This window comes from Hibiscus syriacus, unplaced genomic scaffold, assembly GCF_006381635.1.
Source record: "Hibiscus syriacus cultivar Baekdansim isolate YM2019G1 unplaced genomic scaffold, ASM638163v2 tig00110260_pilon, whole genome shotgun sequence".
In the NCBI taxonomy this organism is placed as follows: Eukaryota; Viridiplantae; Streptophyta; class Magnoliopsida; order Malvales; family Malvaceae; genus Hibiscus; species Hibiscus syriacus.
Genome location: NW_024062651.1, coordinates 291,504 through 314,870, shown reverse-complemented (window position 1 = coordinate 314,870; position 23,367 = coordinate 291,504). Strand labels below are relative to the sequence as shown.

The window sequence follows — 23,367 nt, the reverse complement described above, 5'->3', positions numbered from 1 at the left end:
GTACTACGTGAACACTTATAATCAAATATGAGCTAGTTACTCTATCAGTTCAAGGGTAGGCCGGTGGGAGGTATGTGAGAGTGACTAGAGAGTCGATATCAATTAGCCAACTTGAGTCAGGTGTTGGGCTAGCAATAATATACTAAGTATGTAAATATGAGTATTAACTGCCTTAAAGGTACGAAACACTAAAATACTAATAAGCCTTTGCATAATGTTTAAGATGATAGAGCGAGTGATATAGCATCGTTTAAGGGGAATGACCTCATCTAAATTCGATAAGTTATAGCGAGTAGTTGAACTACTTTGATTACCCTTTGTGTGGCATTAGTTGACATGTACGTGTTGAGACGTTTTCTCTTTAGAAGAGTTTAGTCATAAATATAAGATAATAATGTAATGATAATGATATTTTTGTCATAATCATAAGAACCTTATAAGGTAAGATTCCATAAGACTAACCTTTGTGTGACGCTCGGGAAACAGTAAGGACACTCGAGTTACTTTAGTAGTATAACAATCGTCTTGTGTATATGAAATATGTGAATATATCCAAATAACTGAAAGGGCACTTTAGATGCTAGTTGAACATTATATTGATGCTATGTAACCCAGACACATTCCAAGTACTCTAGAGGAGTACTAGTATGGCAAGGTGTTGATGCTATGTAACTCATACCTCACCTAGGGTACTTGATAGATGCTAATGCTACATGAACCGGATCTTACCCAAGGTAACTCTAGTAAACAAATAGAGATGTGAGTTCCGTGACGCTAAAGTAACCTTGAACTACACCATGATGCTTACTTATTATTTTTAATTGTACTGGGTGTCTTTATGATACATGGTACTTTCATTGTGTGTTGCATGATAATGCATTGTAGGATGATACTGAGGTTAGAGACCTAGTATACGTTTATTCATGGAGAGACCCTTAAGACCATAAGTAAGAGTTAGGTATTTGAGCCTTTTAGGGTTTATGCTTGATTTCATTATTAAATGATATTTTAGATGTAAAGCATACATTTTATGCCACTTTGAGACCCTAAGTAACTTCCTAAAGCTTTAGCACATGATTATGAACCAAACTAAGACATTTAGAGTGGTTTTTGGGTATTTTTTTTAGCTTAAGTAAGACATTTCTGGGTTCAAGTATCGATACTAGATGAACATTATCGATATTGGATGAACTAGGATGAATTTTGGGCATTTCTAGCTGGGAATATCGATACTGTTGGGGAGAGTATTGATATTTCCCCTATAGTATCGATACTTAGGGTATATTGTATCGATACTGGGCTAAATTTTCAGTAATAGAAACTATTTTTGGTACTGATACTCATAGGGGTATAGATATTTGACCCTAGGGTATCAATATTGCAAGTAGAGTATCAATACTACTTACATTTGATGATTATTTTTTACCTCGTTAAGGCCCGTAAGAGTCAAGAATATCCAAAATAGTATAACTTAGTCCGTGAAGGACGTAAATGGTCAGAGGGGCCTAGAAACACTCATAAGAGCAGGTTACAACCGAAGTAACCATACCAAGCATAATATTTTTGAGTTTCTTCAATCGAACATTTATTGAGTAATGGTGAATAAATTATCGTTCCGAAAAATGTGCCAGCGAGTGAGACGATGAACGATATTACTAGAGTGATAGTTGAAGGCAAGTACTACGTGAACACCTATAATTAAAGATCAGCTAGTTACTCTACTGATTCAAGGGTAGACCAATGGGAGGTATATGAGAGCGACTAAAGAGTTGATATCAATTAGCCAACCTGAGCCGGGTGTTGGTTTAGTAATAATATACCAAATACATAGATATGAGTATTAACTACCTTAAGGACATGAAACACTAAAATACCAATAAGCCCTTGTATAATGCTCTAGATGAGAGAACGAGTGAGATAACATTGAGTGAGGGGGATGACCTTGTCTGACTTTGATAAGTTCGATAGCAAGTAGTCAAACTACTTTGATTACCCTTGTGTGGCATTGGTTGATGTGTGTGTTAAGACATTTACTCTTTAAAAGAGCTTGGTAATAAAGATGAGATAATAATGTAATGATAATGATATATGTGTCATAATAATAAGAACCTTATGAGTTAAGATTCTATAAGACTAGCCTTTGTGTGATGCTCGGGAAATATCAAGGACACCTGAGTTACTTTAGTAATATGACGATCGTCTTATGTATACAATATATCTGGATATATCCAAATAAGTGTGAGGGCACTTCAGATGCTAGTTAAACGTTGTACTGATGCTATGTGGCCAAGACATGTTTCAAGTACTCTAGAGGAGTAGACTAGTCTGACAAGGTGTTGATGCTATGTGACCTATACCTAGCCTAAGAGTTTGTGAGGTACCGATGTTATGTGACACAAACCTCGCCTAGGGTACTTGGGAGATGTTGATGCTACGTGACCCAGATCTTACCCAAGGTACCTCTAGTAAGCAAATAAGGGTGTGAGTTCCGTGATGCTAAATTGACCCGAACTACACCATGATACTTACTTGTTGTTCAGTGATTGTACATGGTGTCTTTGTAATACATGGTACTATTATTGTGTGTTGCATGATGATGCATTGTAGGATGATACATGGTAGTACAACTATCGTTAGAGGTTAAAAATGAAAAATTTGAAAGAAAAATATAAAGAAGTTCAAATGGTGATGTCTGGACTGATGTTTGTAGCGTAATGAACTAGAAAATTGAGAAAATAAGATAATTGATTAAGCACGTGTTTGATCAAATACAAGCTTGATCAAATGAGTTTTTATTATCTGAGATGTAATGTAAGAGTACAACAGCTAAACTTGGATGTGTCTAGGTATACACCCACTTGATAGTAGTTTGATGTTTCTGATCAAAGGTTGTTTGAGTTGACATGGTGAATAGTATTGATTTTTATTATCTAAGATGCACGTATACACGTGTTTGAGTGTACACTATTAAATGTATTTCTAAGATGACATAAGCACTTTAATGTTCTACTTTAGACATGTCTTAATCATTTTTCATGTGTTGTATAAGGTAATGCAAATAACATGTTAAATTTTGAATCGAGATAGCCATACTTCGTCTTTTTTAATCATTTTAGTATATTATGGAATATTTTAATATATTTTAAAAAATTTATAATTGTTAATATTTAATTTTTATAAATATTTAATATATTATTCTTTTGAGTTGCTCGCGAGCTTTCGAGTCAAGTATCGAATAGTTCATTTCGATTCATAAAGAATTTCGAGTCAAGTTTGAACTCGAGTCGAGTCCATTCGATTCAAGTATTGACCGAACTTTGACTGAATCAATTTCAAGAAACTGATGATTTGTCTCGTTTCATTTACGTGACTACCCGTAACCCTATTTCAGCAATCATAATTCCAACAATCGGAACAGTTGAGCAGGCCTAAGTATTGACTCGGATAAATTTCAACAAGATTAATATCTAAAAAAAAAACTTTCAACAGGAGTATTCCAGTCTAGCAGTGAATCACATGACGAATCCAATAAGGAGTAGCCAAACGATCGACTTCCCAATAATAGTAGCAATCAGACGAACTGTCGATTCCCCAAGCAGTACCGATAGTAGGACCACCGATGGTCCGACGATGATGCCACAGCAACGACACAGCGTACAAATCAAATAAGGAAAATAAAGAGTTACGAAAAATAAGAAAAAGAGGTCAGTGAGGTAAAGTTATCGCTAACCTTAATTAATGAACTTAGCAAAAATTTAATATTATTATAGTTAACTTAACCTTAATTAGCGAATTTAGCGCCTTATTCTATGAAATTAAGTGTTAGTTGATTCTAATCTTAATGTAATTATAAGGATTGATACATTCTTAGGTAAACTATACATTAAATTAACTTTTAGTGTCTAAAATCTTTTTGTTAAAAATAAATGCTCAATGTTTTCAACATTACACTTTTAAGTGTTTGGACCGTAACGACCATTAAATCTTGTCGTTATCTGACACATGTCACACTCATAAATTAAAAAAAAATTAAAAAGATTTAATATTGTAATTTAAAAAAAATGAAAAACCCCAAATTTCATCGACGATCAACCACCGTCGATCCGTTCTTGTCACCTTTGACACTATCAGAACCGTCTCTGTAACATCCTCCATACCGGGTTAGTGATTAAATTGTATAGTTTCAGAATTTGGTGATTTAAGTAGAATGATGGAAAAGTTCAATGACTTATTTGAGTTATTTTGTGTAGGATTGAATTATAAAGAAGGAGGATTATAAGGACAAAATGGTTTTTTCATAGCAAGATAATTATTTGGGGTTAGTATTATATTAACCACGTGGAAGTATAGGAAATCAAAACAAGCTTCCAGAGTTCTCTTCTTCTTTCTTCTTCTTCATACGTGAGACCCAAGCTAAAGGTAAGATCTCTTGTTAGTGAATTTCTTGATGAATTTATGGTTGATTTATGACCATTAGGCAATAGTTAAGCTTAAAAGAAGTTTAATTTGTTTTAAAACCTCAAGATGAGAAGTATATGAAGAATTAAAGAAAGGAAGTAGAAAAGTGAAATCTTGGATTAGAGTTCATAATAAGAATTGGAAGTGAGATTTGACTTGTCATCAAGTTAATTAAGGGATAGGAAGTGTTAGAATAGGACTTTGAACATGTTGCAAAACTAGTATAATTTTTGTAATTACATAGGATTGACTAGATTTGGAGTTTAAAGAAGTGATTATGGAGTAGAAATGAGTTTAAGTATGTGTATTAAAGTTAGGAATATTAAAGGGAGTAAAATAGGAAGGTTTGAGCTGAAATAAGGTGATTTTCAAGCTCAAAATGGGATTTCTGGGCTAGGGGAATCGGTACCCATTCAAGAGGAATCGATTCCCCATCAAACAAATATGAATTCCAAAATGCTAGAGGGGAATCGATACCCCCACAGGGGGGAACCGATTCCCCCATTAAAAAAACTATCAATTCCTTAAATTCTTTAGGCTATTAGAGGTTAATTTCAAGACTTAGTCATCTGATAATCATCTTGAAAATTATGCTCATGTAGATATTGAGCCAAATTGAGTTTTTGAATAATCGACAAGTAGGATCGATCGAGGGAAAGACAAAGAAATCTAGGTGAGTGCATATGCATAGCATGAATATAGTATTATAATCAGTTATAAACTTGTGATAAGTCTAGATTCAATATTTTGATACATGATTACATTCCATATTATGAAACATGATATGAGTTTATACCATATGCATTATGTGACATGAATATGCAGGAAATGATATGTCTATGTGATAAAGGTATGAAAATACTATGTCTACGTGATACAAATTATGTGAATTGTGAAAGTCCATGTTATGTAGATGAGAACTATAGGTATAGTTGGCATGCCAAGGGTAGAGGGTCTACGCGGTCCTTCGGGATATATATATATTCTTTGGAACATGTGTGAAGTCTTGTGAGACACATACTTGATCCCTAGTATATGTATATGATTCTTAAGGAATGATATGTGGTCCTTATGGACATTATTATATGGCACTACGGTGCAATTCTACGCGGCACTCCACTTCAGTAAAATTATACGAGCTGTGGTGACAATATAATGCACAACATCACAATACTCACATACCTTAGGTTCTCAGTATGGTATCATGGGCTAATGAACTTAATAATGTGAACTTATGAATGTGAAATTTGATAAGTCTATGTGTAAGAATATGGTTATGGTTATTGCATTGATTACATTCATATTATCATTGCAACCCATCTCATTTTGGCAATTTCTTTATACTTTATGGTTATTATTATGTTACCTCACTAAGTCGATGATTTAGCGTGTGAGTTTTGCACACGTAGGATTCGATAAAGTAGACGATCGAGGTTAAGCAGCTGGACAACATTACTACTGCAACTATCAGATCAGAAGCAACTTAATAGTATGTCATTTTGTTATGTAAATCAGTGTCGGCATGTAATAGAAGGTTAAGTTGTGTATGCTCTGAGTATTTTGTGAACCTTGTATAAACCTATATATATATATATATATGTGTGTGTGTGTGTGTGTGTGTGTGTGTGTAGATTGTTGTATTTTCTTAATATAATTCAAATGTTTTGTTATTTTGTTAAGAATAATGTTTTAAAAAGGTAATGTGACATCTCAGACTCGTATCCAGGTTGGGTACGGGTTGGGAGTGTTACATTTAATGGTATCAGAGCTATGGTTTATCCGATTTTAGGCATAAACCAGAGTCTATAAGTCTTTAAATGGAATACATGCCAACGTATAGTGAGAACTTCTGATCTGGTATAGTATGAGTATGTTGTTTTGCTAATAGAACGGTGTGTTTATTCTTATTAGATGCCCGGACATAGTACCTCCCGAAGTGAAGCGGGAGAGGATAGGGTTGCTGAAATCAGTAATTCACCTTCCCTGGCCAGGCAAGGTGAATGATAGGCATCTCAGGGAGTGCCTGTACAAGACCAAGATACTTTCTTCAGGACGTTAGATGCCATTCTGACGCGTCTTCAACCTCCTGTTCCACCAACTCAAAGAATGAATGTAGCAAAAGAGTTGAGAGGTTTAGGAGCTCCTAAATTTAAGGGAGAAGCCGAGGAAGGTCCGGTTGTGGCGGATCTTTGGTTAAATGATTTGAAAATCATGTTGGATGGTCTCCACTGTTCTGAAGTGGAGAAGTTAGATGGAACTATCTCGTTGCTGAGGGGTCAGGCAAGGATATGGTAGACAAACATCACCATGAGAATGTCCAATGACCAGTTGACTTGGTCTTTGTTCTTAGATGAATTTAAAAACAAGTACATTAGAGATCAGTTCATTCGGCAGATGAAGCAGGAGTTTTTGAATTTGAAACAGATGAACCGCTCTGTATATAAGTATGAGTGTGAGTTCAACAAGCTGAGTCGGTTCGTAGCCGAGCTTGTGCCTACTGAAAAAGATGCTTGTGAATGGTTTGTAGAGAGCTTACGCCCTAGATTGAAAGAGATGCTGATAGTATTGAATTTGTCCTCGTTCCAGGAGGTGATCAATCGTGTAAAAGCTCTAGAGAGAGCTCAGAATGAGAGATTCAGGGATTCAAGAGTTCAAACATCAAAGAGGACATGTGTTTCTTCCAGCTCAGCATCATCAAAAAGAGGAAGAGATTCGGGATTTCGAACACAAGCTAGATTAGAATCAGTTGCACAAGTCAGGTAAAACCTAGACAGACACAATCAGTGGGATCTGGTGCTGGGAGATCCACTCAGAGTCAAGTGAGGCAGTGTCAGCATTGTGGGAAGAATCATTATGGGTTATGTCGGATGGCTTCTGGAACCTGTTTTTGATGCGGAGATGCCATATATTTTATCCGGGATTGTCCATTAATGGTTAGTGAGCCTGCAACATCTGAGAGAGTTGGCTCTGTTTCGTAGAGAGGACGAGGAAGAGGCAGAGGAAGGAACCAGTCTGAATCCTCTGTGCAATATGAAGTTCACTCAACCGCTCGAGTATACAGTTTGAAGACAAGTGAAGATCGGGATGATCCTGATATTATAGCAGGTACTTTTCAGCTGTATGATAAATTAGTATTGGTATTGATTGATCCGGGTTCTAATTATTCTTATATTACAAGTAAGTTAGTAAATGAATTGAGGATTCCCTTAGATGCTACGAGTAATGAGATTATAGTAACTAATCCTTTAGGTCATAGTGCTCGGGTGAACAAAGTCTATAAGGGGTGTCCCATAAAGATTCAGGGAATTGAATTCCCTGTTAATCTGATGGAATTACCCTTTGACGAGTTTGAAGTAATTTTAGGAATGGATTGGTTGTTCCATTACTATGGAGATGTTAATTGTAGATTGAAAAAGGTAACCTTGAAGAGTCCAGGAGGAACAAAAATAAATGTGATTAGTGAAAGGCTTAATCATTTTGCAAATGTAATATCAGTGATGTCTGCCAAGAAGCTACTGTTGCAAGGATGTCAAGGTTTTCTTGCTAATGTGATATATGCCAGAACTAAAGAGAAAGGATTAAATGAGATTCCAATAGTTCGGGAATTCTCTGATGTTTTCCCTGCTGAGTTGCCAGGATTACCTCCAGATAGAGAGGTAGAATTTCAAATTGAAGTAATGTCGGGAATCGCTCCAATTGCAATGACACCTTATCAGATGGCTCCGAAAGAATTGCAAGAGTTAAAGAATCAATAGCAAGAGCTGTTAGAGAAGGAATTTATTCGACCAAGTGTGTCATCTTGGGGAGCTCTGGTGTTATTTGTTAAGAAGAAAGATGGGTCAATGCGTCTCTGCATTGATTATCGACAGCTTAATAAGGTGACAATAAAAAATAAGTATCCCCTCCAGCGCATTGATGATTTGTTTGATCAGTTAAAAGGAGCTTCAGTATTTTCGAAGATTGATCTACGTTCGGGTTATCACCAAGTAAAGATTCAGGAGAAGGACATTCCAAAGACGACTTTCGGAACGAGATATGGTCATTATGAATTCATCGTAATGCCATTCAGAGTAACGAATGCACCTGCTGCTTTCATGGATCTCATGAACAGGATTTTTCAGCCTTATTTGGACCAGTTTGTTGTTGTCTTTATTGATGCATACTGGTTTACTCGAAGTCCATGGAAGAGCATAGCGCACACTTACAAATGGTTTTGCAAATTCTTAGAGATAAGAAGCTTTATGCGAAACTGTTCAAATGTGAATTTTGGCTAGGGGAAGTAATTTTCTTAGGGCGTGTGATCTCTGTTAATGGGATTCGGGTGGACACTCAAAAGATAAAAGCTATAATGGGATGGGAAGTTACAAAGAATATATCTGAAGTTCAGAGTTTCCTTGGGCTTGTCGGTTATTATCGAAGATTCGTTAAGAATTTTTCGATGATAGTGCTGCCCTTAACGAAGTTGATGAGAAAGAACGTACCGTTTGTTTGGACTCCTGAATGTCAAGATAGCTTTAAAGAAAATTTTGACAGAAGCTCATGTTTTGGTTCAACCAGAATCTGGCAAGAATTTTGTAGTATTCAGTGACGCATCTCATAATGGTTTGGGTTGTGTATTAATGCAAGAAGGGAAGGTGGTAGCGTATGCATTGAGACAGTTGAAACCACATGAAAAGAATTACCCCACTCACGATTTAGAAATGGCTGTTGTAGTATTCGCTCTCAAGATTTGGCGTCATTATCTTTATGGGGAGCGTTGTTACTTATATACGGATCATAAGAGCCTGAAGTATCTGATGACTCAAAAAGAGCTGAATTTGAGGCAACGTAGATGGGTATAGTTCTTAAAAGATTATGATGTGAAAATTGACTATCATCCCAGAAAGGCTAACGTGGTAGCAAATGCCTTGAGCAGGAAAACATTTGCAGCCTTACGAGCTATGGATGCAAGATTATCTTTAACTGGAGACGGTGATCTATGTGCAGAGTTAAAACTTAAACCAGCATAGTTGGATCGAATAGGAGAATTGCAAAGCCAAGATGAAATATGTTTGAAAAGAATAGAGCAAGTAAAGAATAAATAGATTAAGGATTTTGAGGTGAAGTTTGATGGGAATTGTATTATAAAGAAAGAATTGTGATACCAGACGATGAAGAGTTGAAGAAAGATTTATTGGCAGAGGCTCATTGCAGTCCATTGACGATGCACCCAGGTGGAACCAAGATGTATATGGATTTAAAAGATCGATATTGGTGGCCAGGGATGAAGCGAAGCATTACTGAATTTGTGTCCAAGTGCTTAACATGTCAGCAAGTCAAAGCCGAACATCAAGTTCTGTCTGGATTATTACAACCACTTTTCATTCCACGATGGAAGTGGGAAAATGTAATGATGGATTTTATTTCGGGGTTACCCCTGACTCCAAACAAAAGAGACTCAATTTGGGTAATTGTTGATCGATTGACCAAGTCAGCACATTTTCTTCCTGTTAGAACAGATTTCTCTATGGAAAAATATGCGGAACTGTATATTAGAGAAATTATTAGACTGTATGGGGTGTTTGTTTCTATAGTTTCTGATCGAGACCCTCGATTCACTTCAAGATTCTGGAAATCCTTGCATGGAGCGTTAGGGACTCGCTTAAACTTTAGTACTGCCTTTCATCCCCAAATAGACGGACAATCAAAAAGAATTATTCAAAAATTCGAAGATATGTTGCGAGCATATGTCATTGAGTTTAAAGGATCATGGGAAAAATATTTATTACTGGCAGAGTTCACTTATAACAATAGTTACCAGTCTAGTATCAAGATGGCACCTTATGATGTGTTATATGGGAGGAAATATTTTACGCCATTAAACTGGTATGAGCTCAAAGATCGAAGTGTTCTTGGTCCAGATTTGATTCAAGATGTGGAAGAGAAAGTTCAGGAAATTCAGCATAACTTAAAAGTGGCATTTGATCGGCAAAAGTCATATTCTGACCTTAAAAGAAGGAAGATTGAATTTGAAGTTGGGGATAAAGTGTTTTTAAAGGTATCTCCATGGAAGAATGTGTTGAGGTTTGGTCGAAAAGGAAAGTTAAGTCCTCGGTTTATTGGACCATATGAGATTGTAAAAAGAGTGGGACCAGTAGCATACCAATTGACTTTACCATAAGAAATGGAAAAGATTCACAATGTATTCCATGTCTTAATGCTTCGGAGATATCGATCTGATCCCTCCCATATCGTAACCCCAGAAGAGATCAAGGTACAACCGGATTTGACTTATGAGGAAGAACCGATTCAAATTTTAGCTCATGAGGTTAAGCAATTGAGGAACAAGACTATCCCATTGCTTAAAGTTTTATGGAAGAATCACAAAGTAGATAAAGCAACATGGGAGCGTAAGGAGGATATGAGGAATCAGTATCCCCATCTCTTTTCTTATTGAAAATTCGAGGATGAATTTTCTTAAGAGGGAGATTTGTAACATCCTCCAAACCGGGTTAGTGATTAAATTGTACAGTTTCAGAATTTGGTGATTTAAGTAGAATGATGGAAAAGTTCAATGACTTATTTGAGTTATTTTGTGTAGGATTGAATTATAAAGAAGAAGGATTAGAAGGACAAAATGGTCTTTTTATAGCAAGATAATTATTTGGGGTTAGTATTATATTAACCACGTGGAAGTATAGGAAATCAAAACAAGCTTCCAGAGTTCTCTTCTTCTTCATACGTGAGACCCAAGCTAAAGGTAAGATCTCTTGTTAGTGAATTTCTTGATGAATTTATGGTTGATTTATGACCATTAGGCAATAGTTAAGCTTAAAGGAAGTTTAATTTGTTTTAAAACCTCAAGATGAGAAGTATATGAAGAATTAAATAAAGGAAGTAGAAAAGTGAAATCTTGGATTAGAGTTCATAATAAGAATTAGAAGTTAGATTTGACTTGTCCTCAAGTTAATTAAGGGATAGGAAGTGTTAGAATAGGACTTTGAACATGTTGCAAAACTAGTATAATTTTTGCAATTACATAGGATTGACTAGATTTGGAGTTTAAAGAAGTGATTATGGAGTAGAAATGAGTTTAAGTATGTGTATTAAAGTTAGGAATATTAAAGGGAGTAAAATAGGAAGGTTTGAGCTGAAATAATGTGATTTTCGAGCTCAAAATGGGATTTCTGGGATAGGGGAATCGGTACCCATTCAAGAGGAATCGATTCCCCATCAAACGAATATGAATTTCCATAATGCTAGAGGGGAAACGATACCCCCACAGGGGGGAATCGATTCCCCCATTAAAAAAACTATCAATTCCTTAAATTCTTTAGGCTATTAGAGGTTAATTTCAAGACTTAGTCATCTGATAATCATTTTGAAAATTATGCTTATGTAGATATTGAGCCTAATCGAGTTCTGGAATAATCGACAAGTAGGATCGATTGAGGGAAAGACAAAGAAATCTAGGTGAGTGCATATGCATAGCATGAATATAGTATTATAATCAGTTCTAGACTTATGATAAGTCTAGATTCAATATTTTGATACATGATTACATTCCATATTATGAAACATGATATGAGTTTATACCATATGCATTATGTGACATGAATATTCAGGAAATGATATGTCTATGTGATAAAGGTATGAAAATACTATGTCTACGTGATACAAATTATGTGAATTGTGAAAGCCCATGTTATGTAGATGAGAACTATATGTATAGTTGGCATGCCAAGGGTAGAGGGTCTACGCGGTCCTTCGGGATATATATATATATTCTTTGGAACACGTGTGAAGTCTTGTGAGACATATACTTGATCCCTAGTATATGTATATGATTCTTAAGGAATGATATGTGGTCCTTATGGACATTATTATATGGCACTACGGTGCAATTCTACGCGGCACTCCGGTGCAATTCTACGTGGCACTTCGGTGCAATTATACGAGCTGTGGTGACAGCATAGTGCACAACCTCACAATACTCACATACCTTAGGTTCTCAGTATGGTATCATGGGCTAATGAACTTAATAATGTGAACTCATGAATGTGAAATTTGATAAGTCTATGTGTAAGAATATGGTTATGGTTATTGCATTGATTACATTCATATTATCATTGCAACCCATCTCATTTTGGCAATTTCTTTAATACTTTATGGTTGAGGGTGTTACAGTCTCATTACCACGACCAAAACTCAGTCTCCCACCCACCGTGAAATTGTGTCGATCGTCGTGAAAATCGTCTTGAAGTGTCACAAGTTTTCTAAGTTTTTGTTCATTTTTTTTTGTCGATTTTGACGTCTACAACTAGTCGTAAGTTATATGGAAGTTACCATTGTGTTATGTGCCATACTCCGAACAAAACTTAGTAGGTGGTGACTATTGGTTGTCGCCAAATGTGGGGGATTGGAGGGAGAGGGACGAGGCGAGGGTTTACTTTTTTCTTTTCAATTTTTATTACTAAAAATAATATATATATATATATATAACGGTATACACCTAATATTTTAATGGATAAAACGTTAGATACTTATTTTTAACGAAAAATATTTTTAGGCACCAAAATCAATTTGAGATATAGTTTAGACACCAAAAAGTGTATTAAGCCTTATTATAATGATATTTTCTCTTTTAATATAATTTTTAGATAATACGAACTAAATGATCATAGTGATAAAAAATTTATCTTTAAACATATAGTGCATTTGTACTTACCTAAAATTAATAAAAAGATAAAATGTTTAAGTAAAAATTAAAAATTAATTATTTAAAAAATTAAGCACATATTGAATATGTCGTGACCGTCTTTCGAGTGGGCCTAGAATTGGGCTTCGACTTGAATAAAACGGATTAGAGTCGCCATCGACAATTTATTTTAAAAACAAATAGGTTAATCAGATACCTTTATTTCTTACCTGATCTACATCTTACCAAAGATATGTCAGATTCGGGAGTCAGTTACAGTTAAGGAAGGGTTAGCACCCTTGAACTGCCCTTTCGGTATTACGTAATTTCCAGTTGCCTTTAATTAAGAAAATTGAAAATTTAAATTAGAAGGTAACAACTGATTCTGATTACTTACCTCTGATCGGTTTGAGAAGTGTACCCTTAAAAGGATAGAAATGTTAGATTTGTAGTGAAGTATAGAATCAAATTAGGACACAAAGTGCGCACATATGAAAATAATAAACATAACAAAGAAGAGAGAAAAAATAAAATAAGTAAAAATAAAAATAATAAAATGGTAACATAAATAAAAATAAAACAAAAAATGAAAAAATGAAAATAAAAAAATAAAAAAATAAAAAATAAAACAAAATAAAATAAAAACAAGAATAAAAATAAAAACAAAGAAAAACAAAACAAAATAAAAGAAAAGAAAAAAATAAAAATAAGAAATATAATAAAATAAGTAAAAAACAGTAATAAGAAAAAAAAATAAAGATATATATACATAGAAATATTATGTAAAAACATAAATATATACATATATAAATAAACATTAGGGAAACAAAATAAAAAAATAGAAAAATATATATACAAATAAATAGAATAAAAAGAAAATAATAATCAGAATATAATAATAATAATAATAATAATAATAAATAAAAAGAAATAAATAATATATATATAATAAGAAATAAAATAAAAAAGAATAATAAAATGATTAAATTGAAAGGAAAACAAAATCGGGGGTAACTTTAAAAGGAAATTTGGTGTGCAAATTCGATTTAGGGGGTAAAATACACAAGTAAAAAATACGGGGGATTGAAATGGGGATTTCCCTATTACTTTCGAAAACACGTGGACCCTACGAAGTGGATCGGGTCAAGGCACGGATCATCAAGAGCCCACAGGTCACGTATAAAAGTGAACTTTGGACTTAAAATTTCATTTTTCTCATGTTTAAACACAAAGCCCTGCCCTTAATCAAAATTTTCTCTCGTTTGTTCTTCACTCTTGAAGAAAGGCCACCGCAGTTTCCACAAATAGGTGGCTCACCGCCTCGCCGGCCGCCGTTGATTGACAAACCTTTTTTTTGCTTTTTCAAAAGATCTTCTCCTCTTCTTTCAAAATCCAAGCTTGGTTTTTTAAAAACATACCTCGGGAGGCCTAGATCTAAAAAATAGATCTCGAAAGACCCTCCCCATTCATCGGCAAAAACCATCTTTCTGGGTTTTTAGGGTCAAAAAACAAAGAGAATATAACAATGACTCTTATGCAAGTGTAAATACGAAAAAGGTAAGACTTTTACCTTGTATTTCTCTTTAAATTTGTACAAAATGCTTCAAATACTTTCGTATTTTCTTCCTAAGTTTCGTATGTATTTCGTGAGTAATATCTGTGTCTTCTTGAGTTCGATTTACATAGGTATTTATAGGTAAAACATTCCCTATTTTTAGACACTATTTTTTGAGTCCTAATCGAACTAAAATACTCCTTTTTGTTGCTTGTTAGTTCATGGGTTGCTGCCGAGGAAACTGATCGAAAAACTCGGTCACTTAGTTCGGCCTGCGTGAGAGAGATATTACGCAGATGAGAGTGGCTTGCTAGGGTTCTGGAAACCCTAGTCTTCCGGGTCGGGTCGAGCTCTATGGATCGATTTGGGTCTTGGACTGCCTGTCGGGTCTTGGGTTCTGAGCTTGTAACTTGGATCCACTGTGGGCTGCTTGTAATGGGTTTATTAGGATGTACAAAACAAAGAAATTGTTTGTATTAGTAAAATAATAATAATATAATATATGTGTATATACAATATACACATAATATTATATAGTATGAATATGCAATATGTATATATTGTATAGTGGACGAAATCGTGTGTCTACAGCTGCCCCTATTTCCTCATTATCATGTAACAAAAATAAAGCAAACATTATAAGACACAAATTTCGTCCACATCGAATATCCTCTGTTGTAGAGTTGAAATTCGATGCCATGATTAATTTGTCATAACCCATTTGGATTGAAACACGAAATTACTCCCTCGTCGTGGGGCTGAAATCGAACTCAAAGCTTTGGCAAGTCTCCTGGATTGTCTTCTAGCCCAAGATAATTCGTCATGAAGCCTGAAACTTGACCTGAAGACTTCGGTGTTGTTGTACTCCTTCGTCGTGAAGTTGGGTCAATCTTTAGGGTACGATATCCTTCGTTGTGAAGTTGAAATTGTAGGAAAAATCAGAAAATGGCTCCTTGTTGCCATTCTTGACTTGGTCTTCTTCTTGACTTAAAGACCTCAGTGTGAAAAATTTGACTGGAAAGTAGTTCCTTGTTGCTACCCTGCGGTTGGTGTATCAGCGAGCTAAATGGAATCGAACTCGTCAGTTTTTGTCGACAGATAACCCTTCTCGCCTTGAGCTATGTTGTAAATTTGATATGCCTTTGAGCTGAATGTAATCGAACTCGAAGGCCTTTTATTGACAAATAACCCTTCTCGCCTTGAGCTATATTATAAATTTGATGTGCCTTTGAGCTGAGTATAATCGAACTCGAAGGTCTTGGTTGACAGATAACCCTTCTCGCCTTGAGTTATGGTGTAAATTGGATGTGCCTTTGAGCTGAGTGTAATCGAACTCGAAGGTCTTTGATGACAAATAACCTTCTTGCCTTGAGTTATGCTACATTGGGCTAGGGAATGAATCCCTATTGTTGCAGATGACTTTAAGTCGATCCGTTGGGCTCGATATCCTTCGTCGTGGAATTGAAATCGTGGGTGGCTCTTTCTTTGTGAAGTTATGCTTTGAATTGGATATATTTCCTTGTGAAGTTGAAATCCAATCTAGAAATGGATGTTGTTTGTGGGCACAATATCCTTCGTCTGAAGTTGAAATCATGTATGGCTCCTTAGTTGTGAGGTTAAGCTTTGAATTAGATATCCTTCGTTGTTAAGTTGAAATCCAATCTTATTTCACCAAATTGGTTTTGAGTTGGATATCCTTCGTCGTGAAGTTGAAATCTAATCTTGTGTAAGTTGTATTGTTTCGAGTCCAATATCTTTCGTTGTGAAGTTGAAATTGACTCTGAATGAAACTGGAAACTTGAGTCCAATATCCTTCGCTGTGAAGTTGAAATTGACTCTGAATGAAACTGGAAAGTTGTTTGTTGAGTCCAATATCCTTGGCTATGAAGTTGAAATTGACTCTGAATGAAACTAGAAAATTGTTTGTTGAGTCCAATATCTTTCGCTGTGAAGTTGAAATTGACTTTGAATGAAATTGGAAAGTTGTTTGTTATCTCTAATATCCTTCGCTGTGAAGTTGAAATTGACTCTGAATGAAACTGAAACTTATTTGTTGAGTCCAATATCCTTCACTGTGAATTGAAATTGACTTTAAAAGTTGCAAAAAATTATGTTTGCAAAAATAATGAATGTGATGCTCTTAAGTATGTCTAAGATGCATGCAACATGAATTAACTCTTGTTTTATCTCCTGGGTGGAGTCTCGTGCTTTATCTGCTGGTCTTGCCCTTAGAATCGATCATGTCTCATTTTCTTCTCAGGTTTTTGATAATGACACAAGTTCTATCTAGTCTCTCGGACTGATTGTTTTCAAGAATGTGAAATGCTCAAAATTTGGCATTGTTCGTTCTTTCTTCATTAGAGGCAAAATGAGCCTCAACAGTTTCTATGACTTTTCACATTTGAGACTGTCCTGTTTGAAAATGTTTTTTCCTTTCTCTTATTTTAGGAGGGAAGAAACAAATGTAAGAATTCTGTAAAACATTGCCTCTTAATCTATCGCAATAGAATCAAATTATAAACATGAGTTTAAAGAATATCAAAATAATCAATAGCTCTTTACCGCTTTAAGAGTTTTAGCTCTTTGACAAATGTCAAAAATTGATGAGTTGGTTTTAGGTTGGCTTTCTATTTTCTAAGGTTTTAGCCACCAAAATGTCATTTTCCGTCTGTTCTTTTAGACATTGCAACATGCCCCTATTTCTTGGCTTGGTATTTTAACCGGATGTGGACAAAATGATGCAACAAACATAATCAATTACTAGACTTTCTATTTCGGTTCTCTGAAATCTTCCATTTGTTCAATCTTTGTAGGCTCCTTTAACAAAGGTAGTGCTGCAATATCAATCTAAAAATGAAATTCCTGAGTGCTCGTGTGAAATTGACTATAACAGGTATTCCTTAACTCCCTTAGTCCATCTTTACCGAAACTCCTTATTTAGATAAATTTAATTTTCCATTGTCTGGCTAGGTGAATCCACAAAGCTGGGGCGTTTAACCAATTGCTCTAGAGGAACTGCTCGATATTATAATCACCTTTATCAGGCTAGCTGAATTTTATCCATAAAGTCGGGGTGTTTAACCAATTGCTCTAGAGGGACGGTTCAAGCTTTATTGTATAGATATTATAATTATATTTATCAAGTTAGCTTAAGCTTATCCATAAAGCCAGGGTGTTTAACCAATTGCTCTAGAGGGATAGCTTAAGCGTTATTGTATATATAAAACATTATAATCTGGGTATACGGATCTAATTTCTTAAGTTTGTCAAAAAGAACCTGCTATAGTCTAGGTGTTGTTAAAAGTCAAGGAATCTCATCTTTAGAGTTCAATTTCCAAGCAACTGACCTAAACTAGATTCACCTACTCGACTATTCCATCCATAATTATCATGATCATCACTGAACGTCTTCAACAAAAGTATAGTAATGTCATACAAAAGAGATGCCCCATGTTGTCTTCTCCTATGCATACCTAATACCAAGCCTCTTGTTCATTCCCTTATGAAAGGAAAAGTCTATATCGATTCTTAAAAGAGAAGAGGTATGGAGTTCGAGTGTTCCTTCTGGGGTAAAATCAAAGGTCATTATTTTTTAATCATGTCACAATGTCAAAGATCTATAACTCTGATCATTTACAGAGTTTTTGATTTAGTTGATATTCAAAGAATTTCAAGTTGTAAATTTGGTTCAACATTCAACATAAATTCATGTAAATATCCTTATAAAAAGAAAGTTCAAAAAATAAGTTCCAAATATGAGAAAGTTCAAAAACAAATTCAAACACGATGCCGCAAAATGTAATAAGGCCTCATCAGGATGCCCTACTAGTTGGATTTAGGCATTCATCTGCACTTGCTCCCCATTTCTCAATTGTTTCACTTGTCGGGGCTCCTTTTGATTTACCCTCAAACGCACAAACTTCTGCTTCCTCTCGAGCACTTTCTTGGGAAGATCCTACTTCCTTGTGGTTTATCAGTTTTTCCTTTTTCGGGTGGAAATTGGGCCCAAATTTAGATCCAAAACGATTTTCCTCGATGGTGATAGTTTTGGTTGGATCCCGAATGCATATTGTAGCTGTGATTGGCGTAATATTTGTCACACATTCTAAGCTGCCCAGAACCCCTCTTGCCTTCAGGAAATCTGATATAGGCGTTTGAGGTATCTTCAAAACTGCGTCTGTCCCACTGATTCTTAAACCTACGGGCTAATCTCAGACTATATTCATGGAAGCCCTTTTGCTTGGATTTCCTTTCCGATCCTCTTGCGCCTTATGTTTTTCGCAGGAATCCTCTATTAAAGCAGTTTGAGGTGTCTTCTTGGCTACATTTGCCCCATCCGTTCTCAAACCCACTAATGAGTCTTGATTACATTCATGAAGACCCTTCTGCTTAAATTTCCTTTTTCAACCTTTTGCCTCTTATGTTCTTTATAGGCATTCTCTGTTAAATCGACGACTTCCAAGTTTTGGACCTTTATTCCTTTCTCTTCTACCTTACACCCCTGAATTACTTGTTCTAAAGGATCCTCAGGGTTGCTAGGAACCTTAACGGAACAAACTGGGGTTTCATCCTGGTTTATCCAAGGAATCTCCTCATAGGTCCACTTCTTATTTAGGGGCCACTGTGGCTGAACATATCCCGGTGTAACCAATCCGGCTGTGAGAATTTTTTAATGTAGTTTTTCAAGTGAAAAATAGAAGAGAGGGAACTGAAAGCCCTGCACTTTCTTTTTCTTCTCATCTAGTCCCCATGATGAGAGATTACTTGGCAATGACTTTATAGATAGAATGTGAGTGTCCTGACTTGATGATTGTAAAGGGTTAGAACCTCTAATCATGAGAGATTGATCATTCTTAGCTTTCTTGGTCAACATTTGGTCCTCTTTTAGACCCTCTTCTTTGAATAAAGCTTATCTCTCACATGGGAAAATTTATCCCTCATTAGATATTCCTTTATTGTTGGCCCAGTGGAACCTTCTACACCACCTTTGGTTTTTGAGGTGGCCTGAAATATTCGGCTCCTTAACATGTCCTTGGCCGCTGCCATTTAAGTTTCGGCACCAACATTCATAGTCCCATCTAAAATGGGATCCACTAGCTGCTTCTCTCCATGGATCACAACATTTACCATGTCCATTAACTTGGTCATCTGTTCTCTGGATTCATATTGAAATTTTCTTGCTTGATCGATCATCTCCTATTGGGTTTTACGAGTTGCTCTTGAATTTTCTCAATCTTATCAACACGCACTAGTATCTCATTCATCGCTTTAGATCTTCTTACAAACACGCTTCAAGTAACTTTAATTTGTCTTTAATGCTTCTTTTTTATGAGACATCTCTTGTTAGTTAATGTGGATGTAAATAAATGAAAATAACAAAATGCAAAATCTATCTAAATGCATGATGTATTAGATGTTTGAGGCATTGATCCAAAAATGTGTCTGTTATTATAAATAATTCTTATTAGGAACAAAAGCGTTATTTCCTAAGAGACAAAAAAACATTTTGAAGGTATATTCCCCGAACAGCTTTTGACAGGTTGATTCGTCTTCCGCCTTTTTTCTGTCACTGGTTGAATACCTTGTCGAACCGTTCTGGCTTCTCTGGCTAAACCTTACAAGTGATGACCTGTTCGCTCTAAAAAAAATCTCGAATGACTGCATCTCTGACTTTCACTCTGTGATGAGCCTACTCCCAACGAAAGCGTCATTGGAGCACTCCATTGATGGGAATTATTTGAAACTCGTCAACAATGACATCTAATTTCAGCTATCGTTTTGGCCATCTTGTTCTTGTTGTCTTTGAAGAAACTTTTCAGGTTAGTAACCGCGAAAGGTCGACTTGTGCTCAGTGTAAATCCCGGTCCACTCTAAGTCTTTTCTAACCATAGTTGGACTTATTAGCTTTTCATCTCTTGTATTATAACCCCTTTGTCCATTAATACAAATTATTTACGTATAACGAACATATTTTTTTGTGGATCAACACCTCTTTTGAATGATGTAAATGATGAAAATAAAATGAAAGAAAACAAAAATGAAAGGAGTTAGTGAGGTAAATCAAATCAATAATGAAAATAAAAAGTCCTACCCGACATGATATCTACCCCACATGTTTATCATTCTTACCCGGACATGATTTCTATCCCACATGTTAATTTGAACCAGTCCTGACCACATAAATTTCTAGTTCACATGCTTTGAACAGAAAACAGAGTAGGAAACAATCTCAAAGCAACCTAGGGTTTGAAATGAGGTTTTAGGGTGGGCTCTAATTCCCTGTAGTCTCTCAGTTTAGGTTCTAAAAAGGGTATTCGAGTTCTCCTTACTGGTGCCCCCTTGGGCTTTCCAGACCCTTAGTCCTAAGTCCATTACAAGCTCATGTGGACTAAGTTAAACTCGAGAGGATACATTCCTTTATGCCCGCACGGTGAATAAATTCACACGAAGATATAAGGTATATGAATCCTGAAGATTACTTGCTAGGCCTGTGCGGAGAATAAATTCTCACGAAGGTGTCGCTTTCGCCCCCACTTAAAAGGGTTCAGAGCTCGGGTATAGTGCCTTAGATGGAAAAAAGCTTAAAATGCTGAAATCATTGAAAGAAACCGTCAGTACAACTATTTATTTGAAAAACATAATCAAATGTAAGTAATAAGGATCAAAAAGTTACCTTAAAATTTAAACTTATCATTTTCATTAAAAAGACAACTGGAAATTACCTTAGCCTGACTCACTTACCTATCCCCAGCAGAGTCACCAAGTTGTCGCGATCGTCTTTCAGGTTGGCTCGAAATTGGGCTTCGACTTGAATAAAACGAATTAGAGTCACCACCAATCATTTATTTTAAAAACAAATAGGTTGATCGGATATCTTTATTTCTCACATGATCTGCATCTTACCAAAGATATGTCAGATTCGGGAGTCTGTTACAGTCAAGAAATGGTTAGCACCTTTGAACTGCCCTTTCGGTACTACGTAATTTCTAGTTGTCTTTAATTAAGAAAATTGAGAATTTAAATTAGAAGGTAACAATTGATCCTGATTACTTACCTCCGATCGGTTTGAGAAGTGTACCCTTAAAAGGGTAGAAATGTTAGATTTGTAGTGAAGTATGGAATCGAATTAGGACAGAAAGTGCGCACATATGAAAATAATAAATAGAACAAAGAAGAGAAAAATAAAATAAGTAAAAATAAAAATAAATAAATTGGTATCATAAATAAAAATAAAACAAAATGAAAAAAATAAAACAAAAACAAAGAAAAATAAAATAAAATAAAAAATAAAAATATATATATAATAATAAGATATGGTATTTAATAAAATAAGTAAAAAAAACCCGTAATAAGAAAAAATAATAAAGATATATATGCATAGAAATATTATGTAAAAACAAATAAATATATATACATATATAAATAAATATTAGGAAAACAAAATAAAAGAAAAAAAGAAAAATATATATATAAATAAGTAGAATAAAAAGGAAATAATAATATGAATAATAATAATAATAATAATAGTAATAATAAAAATAAAAATAAATAAATAAAATATATATAATAAGAAATAAAATAAAATAAAAAAGAATAAAAAGAATAATAAAATGATTAAATTGAAAGGAAAACAAAATCGAGGGTGACTTTAAAAGGAAATTCGGTGTGCAAATTCGATTTAGGGGGCAAAATACACGTGTAGAAAATACGAGGGACTGAAATAGGGATTTCTCCATTACTTTCGAAAACATGTGGACCCTACGAAGTGGATCGAGTCAAGGCGCTGGTCACCAAGTGTCCACGGGTCACGCATAAAACTCAAACTTTGGACTTAAAATTTCATTTTCTAATGTTTAAACACAAACCGCTCCCCCTATTCAAATTTTTCTTTCGTTTGTTCTTCACTCTTGAAGAACGACCACAGTGGTTTCCAGAAACCTGTGGCCCATCGTCTCACCGGCCGTTGTTGATCGACGTCGGCTGTTGGTCATCGACGGTGAAATCCATTTTTTTTTTGCTTTTTCGAAAGATATCCTCCTCTTCTTTTAAAATCCAAGCTTTAAAAACATGCATCGGGAAGCTAGATCTAAAAAATAGATCTCGAAAGACCCTCCCCATTCATCGGCAAAAACCATTTTTTGGGGTTTTTAGGGTCAAAAAACAAAGAGAAGACAACAATGACTCTCATGCAAGTGTAAATCCGAAAAAAGGTAAGACATTTACCTTGTATTTCTCTTCGAAAGTTGTACAAAATGCTTCAAATACTTTCGTATTTTCTTCCTAAGTTTCGTATTTATTTCGTGAGTAATATATGTGTCTTCTTGAGTTCCATTTACATAGGTATTTATAGGTAAATCATTCCCTATTTTTAAACTCTATATTTTTTAGTCCTAATCGAACTAAACTACTCCTTTTTGTTGCTTGTTGGTTCGTGGGTTGTTGTCGAGGAAACCGGTCGGAAAACTCACTCACTTGGTTCGGCATGCGTGAGGGAGATGCGGCATAGAGGAGAGTGGCTTGCTAGAATTTTGGAAACCCTAGCCTTCCGGGTCGAGTCGAGCTCTGTGGACCGGTTCGGGTCTTGGCCTGCCCGTCAAGTCATGGGTTCTGAGCGTGTAACTTGGGTCCACTGTGGGCTGCTTGTAACTTGTTTATTGGGCTGTACAAAACAAAGAAA

The 23,367-nt window shown here is 35.3% G+C and overlaps 1 pseudogene; it reads left to right on the top strand.

Annotated features, from left to right (window-relative positions):
- The window catches only part of LOC120115244, a 59,767-nt pseudogene extending 52,243 nt beyond the window's left edge, over positions 1-7,524 (top strand).
- Positions 7,525-23,367: the final 15,843 nt, after the last annotated feature.